Genomic DNA, 7,570 nt, shown 5'->3' with positions numbered 1-7,570 from the left:
TTAATTGTTATGCTGCTATGTGATCTCATGTGATTGTTTAAACTCCTTAAATTTTTTATGATATTTAGTAATGATATATTTTATATGTAATTTTTATTTTATATTTATCATAAAGGGTTTTGAATGCAAAATAAAATAAAATTTAATAGCTAAATATGGAATGATTTAGAATTAATGATATAAGCTTATATTTAAAATAATAATAATAATAATGCAGCTAACTCTTTTTGGTGTAAACCCATGCTAACTCTAATCCTTAAGAAAAGAAGAAAATCAATTAGTCAATTATGATGTAGTCTATGCTTAAAAATACAGCGTAGAGTAGTGGTACACTTGTGTCACTCACATGGTCACATGACCCAAGGTACCCAACACCAAAAGAGGGAGGGAGCCTTCACGCTTCTTCCTTTCAACACTTAATTATGAAATTCTATTGAATGAGGCGTCAGGGTTTTCTTATTTGGGGCACAACATGCACATAACTATGAGTGGATTCTGAAAGAAATCTGGGTCAACTCTGAAGTCATTCAAAACTTATATTTTGATTTGGACATTAATTTTTGGCCACTTTTAGGCTGTGTCTTTTAACGTTCTTAAAAAATGGATTCTTTTGTTTTCTCAACTCTTTTGGAACAAAAATGGGGTAAAAATTGTATGGTAAGTTCAATTTTATTTTATTTTTTATTTTTTATTTTTTTAAATGAACCGGACTCAATGGTGGAGGTGGATGACTTACAACCAAGGTTTTAAAACCCGGTATCGATATCGGTATTGGTATCTGCCACAGCTGAAATTAATACGATATGGATCGGTATCGATAAGGATCGGTTAAGGATCGGAAGTCGTACAACTTTCCTGGATCGGTCATGGTATCGGTTGGGATCGGTAGAATATTTTTTTTTTAAATCTTAAAAAAATCAGAAAAATGAAAATACCAAAATGAAAGAAGGAATTAAATTTCCCTCGCTCTATACTGCGATCTCGCGATTCCAATCTGCCAGAAGTGTCGATTTCCTCGTCACGGCTGGGGATAGAAGAGATCTCCGCTCTGCCAAGCTGCTACTGTTACTGTTCTTTTATGGATTCTCACAGTTTTCCTTATCTTCATCGCCGTTCCTTCTTATCTTCTCCGGCGCTTCGGCACTCGTGGATCTTTTTTTTTAGGAGAATATAACTGATTTATCAATGGGAAATGAAGGCTTCGATTTACAGAGATCGTAAACTGCGCGAACAATAATTTGTTCTGAAAAATAAGTTATGCACAATACCAAACATGCAAATCGGAACCCTTTAACATCCAACTGCAATCCTAGACCAAGATCTTGGTATAATGGCATGTAATGAACATTCCACTGGTGGTCAGCAGGCACAGCAATCCTTCACTGTGCATCTCCTTTCACCATTTAACCTTTCTAGCCCATAACACCCAAACAGCATCTCAACTCTCAAGCACTGCTGCTCTTCCTGCGGCCAGCATCGAAGGAAGAACCCTTGATTTCCGAAGCTGCGAATTTCCTCAGCAATTGATCTGAAGATGCCTTCGTTACGTGCTGCACCATGGTAGATTCTGTTACAACTACGTTTAATTTGTTCGAAGAACCCTCGATTTCCGCCTGAGCTCAGCTGTGGTGGTTTCCGAATTTCCGTTGATCAGTTTCTCTCTCTCTCTCTCTCTCTCTCTCTCTCTCTTGTTCGTCTTTTATTAGTTAAAGTTTTGAAAAAAATAAATAAATTAACGGATCGGTATCCGATACTCAGGCGGTCAGGCCGATACCGATACTTGATTCCATGCTTACAACGATAATACAAGGGTTTAAAATGAAGAAAGCACAAATTTAAGAATCTGAGAAGAACGAATAAAACAAAACCAAGGACTTAAATGTTTAGAAGTTGAATTGAAACTCGTAAGGAAGAAGAAGCGGAAGATCCTAAATTGGAACTACATTCCCTCCCTCCACTTTAGAGTCCTGCGCCCCTGAAGTCCGAACTGGTGAACCCTACCGTCCGGCACTTTCTGTAGATGCAATGGAGTCTTGTTGTGACCAACAAAAGAACCGCTTCAGTGCTGAAGCTCTGGTTTTCACAAGGAGGGTTGAAACTCGAGAGTGAGGAATGGAATTGTAGAGCTCTGTTAAAGAGTAAGTGGTTTCACCGCCTCCAGTAGCTTTCGTCCCAGAGAGAGAGAGAGAGAAAAAATACCAGTTCTGGCAGAGGCTCTTCGCTGCTCCGGTTTCGTTTTCTGAGAGTGAGGACCGGTTTGATTTTTGAAAACGTGCAGCGATTTTAGGTTATGGACAAGCATCCGTTGGATAAGGACAGAGGTAGAAATTGGAAACGAGCCAAAGCAACAGTCCGTGACGGTGACCACGATTAACTAACGGTGGTTAAAGAACCTGGTATCTATTTCTCCCTCTCTTCCCCTCCGCTTCTTCTCCTATAAAACGCCAGGCGAAACCCTCTACACCTGTTCATCCCTCATCGAAGAGGCGTCTTAATAAACGCCCGTGTTTGTCTGCTTTCTTCTCCTCCTTCTCGCTTTTCCTCCTACATTTCTCGCATTCCTTCGAAATTTCCTTCTCGCTAAGAGAAAATGAGAGAGTGCATTTCGATCCACATCGGTCAGGCCGGTATCCAGGTCGACAACGCATACTGGAAAAAGGAGCGCCACCTTTAGCAGGTGAAGTAAAGAAGAACAACAGCAGAAATAAAAGGAGAAGGAAGAACGTACCTGTAGTTGTTTGAGCTGAGAAAGCAAATCTCCAACAGAAAAGGGAGGAATAAGGGTCTGGTGGTACTGGTCGCTGGTTGCTGCTCAGTCGAGGGTTGCTGGTCGCTGCTCGGTGGTCTCTACTGTGAACAGCTGCTCGATTCACACCTTCTAGATCTGTAATGAAGGAAGCAGAGCCATGAATGAGAAAGGGAAATACGAACACTAGCTTGGGATTGTGAGCAAGGGTTTAAAACTCGGTGTCTGTATCGGTATCGGTATCGGTCAATGACAAAACCGATACCATACGGATCCGTATCGATATGGATAGAAAATCGTACAGTTTTTCCGGATCGGTCACGGTATCAGTTAGGATCGGTCAAATTATCTTTTTAAATTTTTTTTAAATCGAAAAAAATTCAAAAAAGTGAAAAACCCAAAATGAAGGAATTAAAAAAATTATTTGTTTCTTTTCCTTTATTGTGCCACAATGGCATGGGAAAGAAAAGTTGCATGGCATGTTGCTTGTTGATTCAAATTTGAATGATAAAAATCAATTCCTTATTCTCCTAATTTGAATGACAAAAATTGAAATAATCAATCGGCCGACTTGGAGAGCTCATTTAAACAAAATTTTATTACCACAATAGATGATGATAAAATTTTAGCAATCAAGGATTACATTGAGGGGCTGGTCGAGATGGACGTTCTTAAGGAGGATTTTATGGAAGAACGAATAGAAAAACTTTAATCAGCCTATGTGGAGATGGAAGAGAGAGAGAGAAGGAACAAAATTAGAGGAGGGCCAGGAGCTGGCTAGAGAGGATTTAGAGGATCCAAATAATTCTTCCCACATGAAAAGAATTCCAAATTTAAATTTGAAATTAAATATGGATAATTGTGTTTCATAGGAGAGTAAATTAAACAAGGAAGTTGGCGAATCAACAGTTTTTATGGAACGTGACAAGGTGCAAACCATCTTAAGAACTAAGAAAAAGAAGTAAAAGCGTAGACCAATCCAAAAGAGCAAGTAATCCCTATAACGGAAATATATTTTTCAAATTCCCAAGTTATTAATCACTCTTCAACCTCTGGTTCGGAACAGACTTCAAAGCAATTGTGGATGCAGTTATTGTTATCAAAGTCGATTGGTTTAAGTAATCAAAGCATCGAACAAAACAGAGAGAAATAATCTCAATCCATCACCCAATATAGACGACGGTGTTGTTACCAACGACTCAACGAGTATGAAATCCTTCCGTATCAACCGTTCTCCTCCTCTTTCTCATGCTCTGACGACAAACCCTGCTCCTGATCATTCATCCGGTGGAACGATGACGATATCAGATCAATCTCTCTCTCTCTCTCTCTCTCTCTCTTATGTTCAACCTTTAAGACTAAAGGTTTTCTTTCTTTCTTTTTTATTTTATTTTATTTTATTTTATTTTTTAATGATCCGGTTGGATCGGTATATGATACCCAGGACGATACCGATACCCCTCTCAGGATCAGTTGGGTATCAGGATCGATCTCAGCCAATACCGATGAATACATCCGATTTGCCAATCCGATACCAATACTTGATTCCATGATTGTGAGTCATAATCAGGTGGGTCTCAGCGTTTCGCTATCATCCAGCTGACATGGGTCGAGAGTGGGTTGGGTTCCGGTGAGCCTCCTTCACTGTTGGATTCATTTGTGACACGTGTCATAATCTCCTGCTTCACTGCACCTCATTGCATCTTATCCTCCCTGCGGAGGATAATTTTCCCAAAAGGGCTTCCTTTTAGGAATATTACCTTGTACAGATGACTCCCTTTTTGTTTTTTCAAAATTCAAATAAGTCCCATGCGGGTTTCACATCGATCATTCAAGAAACTCTCTCTTACTGGGACATACTTAACATCACTCATATCAAACCAAATAATATGTAATTTTAGACTTAAAGACAATGGGCTAAAATTGTCTCTAAAATTACATTAGATACTAATAACATTGTTTAATATTTTAATCATCTATTATGATATTTGTTCATTTATTTTTAATCCCATTAATAGTATCATGGGTACTATTCATTAGGGTTTCAAACCTAATAATCCTTATTGATTAGGGTTTCAACCCTTATAATCCTTAATCAATTAGTGTTTCAAAATAATCATCCATAATCAATGAGGATTTCAAAATAATCATCCCTAATCAATTAGAGTTTTGATTATAGTTTTGCATTTAATCATCTTATAGTTTTAAATCTAATCATCTTTAATTCATGGATTCAATCCAAAAACTATAATCTATCCCTCATAAGTTTGATTAGGGTTTTAAACCTAATCACTCATAATCCATGGACTCAATCCAGAAACTTTAATTTTATCTCTTGTAAACAAGATTAAGATGGCTCTGATACCACATATAAGATTAAAATTTCTAACAATATATAATCCTTAGATCCATTGATCACCATAGATAGATTAAGAACACCAAGAACAAGGGACATAAACTAAAAACAATAAACACATACCTTGTTTAGGATCCACATTAATGCAAAGCACAACGGAAAACCTTTTAATTTATTTAGCAAGGTACTTCTTCTCTATTCCCCTATGCTCACTAGCTAGATGAGGAACCTGGATGCATAAGGTAGGAAGCCACAAGAAACCTTATCTCTTTCTCTTTCGACCTCTCTCTCCAGAAAGCATGTTGTGAATAAGATTAGGATTAGTGTAGGGGACTAATCACAAGTTCAATGGTTAACTAAAGCCCACACTAGCCAGCTTATATTAAACTAATTAAAGCCCGTATGTCTCATTTAATTAAACCAAATGATTATCTTGGTTTTATTATAGCACGAAAACCAATTAATACAAGCCCACATAGAAATATTTTAATAGTGTCTACTCAAAGGAGAACTTGTCAGCTCTCAAATGGATGAAGAATGGGGACAGAAAATTTTCCTGAATCTTCCCCTCCCCCACTTAGGGGCTTTGCAGTTTGCCGGTCAGGTTCACTGAGTGAGAGAGCTGCTTACCTGGGTTGCTGTTATCGATTCTTTTCTGGCGAAGTTCATTCTTGTTGTGGTTAATTTTCTTCTTTTTCCTCTTGTACTTTGTCTTTCTTTCGTGGCTTGGTCAGTACAAAGTTAACTCATCGATTCCCTGAAGTTTGAAAACGATTTTTTGAGAAATAGGCTGGTTCGGTTATTCGAGTTAGTCTCCGTGGCCTTTGTTTAGGCAGTGAACTGCTTATGTGCCCAGACCAGCTTAAGTACATATTATCTTTCTTTTTTTGACCCCTCGAACTTTTCCCTTATGCACATCTTAAACACTTCCTATAGATTTTGCGTACATTTCTATCCATAAGGAGCACTTTTAAATCTGATCTATCTATTCTACTTTTCAATTTACCAGTCCTAAATCTTCTTCTGATTCCATGTGCATCAAACACTGTTCCTTCTTTATATATTTTGTCACTTGGGTGGCAGAACCTTGATCATCCTATATGTTTTTATTGCCAAGATCCAGGCAGGTCATGGACTGAAGGCATCAAGACGAGTTCAATGGTTTAATTTAGCTCTAAAAGGTACTGAACCAGTCATGAGTGCTCTAAGTGCAATAATAATGTGTACATGGGTATGGAAGATGTTATCTAAAGAAATGTATCAATCCTGTGAAATGTTAGGATGAGAAAAAAGGACCTTTGCCCGTAATTATCAAGCAGGAAGATGCTGGTCATTATTGAGTTCTTCACATCATTTGGGCCATAAACCCAATAACAGTTTGGACAGATTTGATAACGGCTGTCTGGATTTGAATTTAATGTTTGAGCGTGTTTCTTACCTAAGATCAGTTGGCTATATCCTCAGGATCTTGAAAAGTTGTATTTAAATTTGATCCTGGAAATTATAATGTTTTATGTCAGAAATATGAGAATTATTCCCACAATCTCAGGATTTCTCCCTGGTTTAATGCTACCATCATTCTCGTTTGCCCTCTGTGGTATTGTCTATAGTGATTCTGCCAATGTGCTTCCTTAATGTCAGAAGGTCTCTAGCATTTGTGTGCTTCCTAATACATAATAGTGGTTACTTTTCTTATCAGGGTGATATTTCCAACCAATGGGAATCACAAAATATATTTCTATCAGACCTCCTATGTCAAAGCTGTTGGCTGCTTATTGCCCCATCCAGGGGGGAAATTGCAGTTGATAATCCCTAACACAGTATGCTCCAGATGCATCTGCTATGAACTTTTTAGATTCTTTACACTGGAATCAGTGAAAGAGTATTTTCACTAGATATGTTAAGGACTTCATTTGGCCTATGTCCTTTGGTATTCTTTACACTGGAATCAGTGAAAGAGTATTTTCACTAGACATGTTAAGGACTTCATTTGGTTTCTTGTCATGTTTCTTGTCAAAGGCGATTGCTCTGTATTGATATTGCTGGTGTAAAATGGTACACTTTGCCTGTCTGAAATTCAGAGCATTTTATCACCGTTGAAATGCTAATATTCCCAAGTATGACCTCAAATAGATCCGATTGGAGTCAAAAATCCATGTCCCCGACACCATTTAGTTGAGATTTACTGCTTTGCTGTGTTTATGTTCTTCCCCCTTTTTCTTCTACTTTTTCTTTTGCAGGCTGAGTAGTTGTTGACATGGTAATTTTCACTTGTCAGCTTCGTTCAATTGGTTTGGGTTTTGACATTGTTAGCTTGGCTGTACTGTTCTACAGTGAGCACACTTTTTTTTCTTGTCCACCAATGATCCTGATTTTTCTTACCTAGTATTTTATGATGAGAGAACTAGACCACCAGGCAGCAGTTGTGTCATGGCATTGATAGCTTGATTTTGTACATGTGTCTTTAC

The 7,570-nt window shown here is 37.9% G+C and overlaps 1 long non-coding RNA gene across 1 annotated transcript; it reads right to left on the bottom strand.

Moving 5' to 3' along the window:
- Positions 1–1,815: 1,815 nt before the first annotated feature.
- Positions 1,816–3,187, bottom strand: LOC122069532. Its single transcript, XR_006137466.1, has 2 exons — positions 2,729–3,187; positions 1,816–2,649 (listed from the first exon to the last, which is right to left on the bottom strand). It is a non-coding gene; the product is annotated as an uncharacterized LOC122069532 (long non-coding RNA).
- Between the last annotated feature and the right edge of the window lie 4,383 nt (positions 3,188–7,570).

Source organism: Macadamia integrifolia, unplaced genomic scaffold (genome assembly GCF_013358625.1).
Source record: "Macadamia integrifolia cultivar HAES 741 unplaced genomic scaffold, SCU_Mint_v3 scaffold635, whole genome shotgun sequence".
Taxonomy (NCBI): domain Eukaryota; kingdom Viridiplantae; phylum Streptophyta; class Magnoliopsida; order Proteales; family Proteaceae; genus Macadamia; species Macadamia integrifolia.
This window is presented reverse-complemented; position numbering and strand designations above follow the sequence as displayed.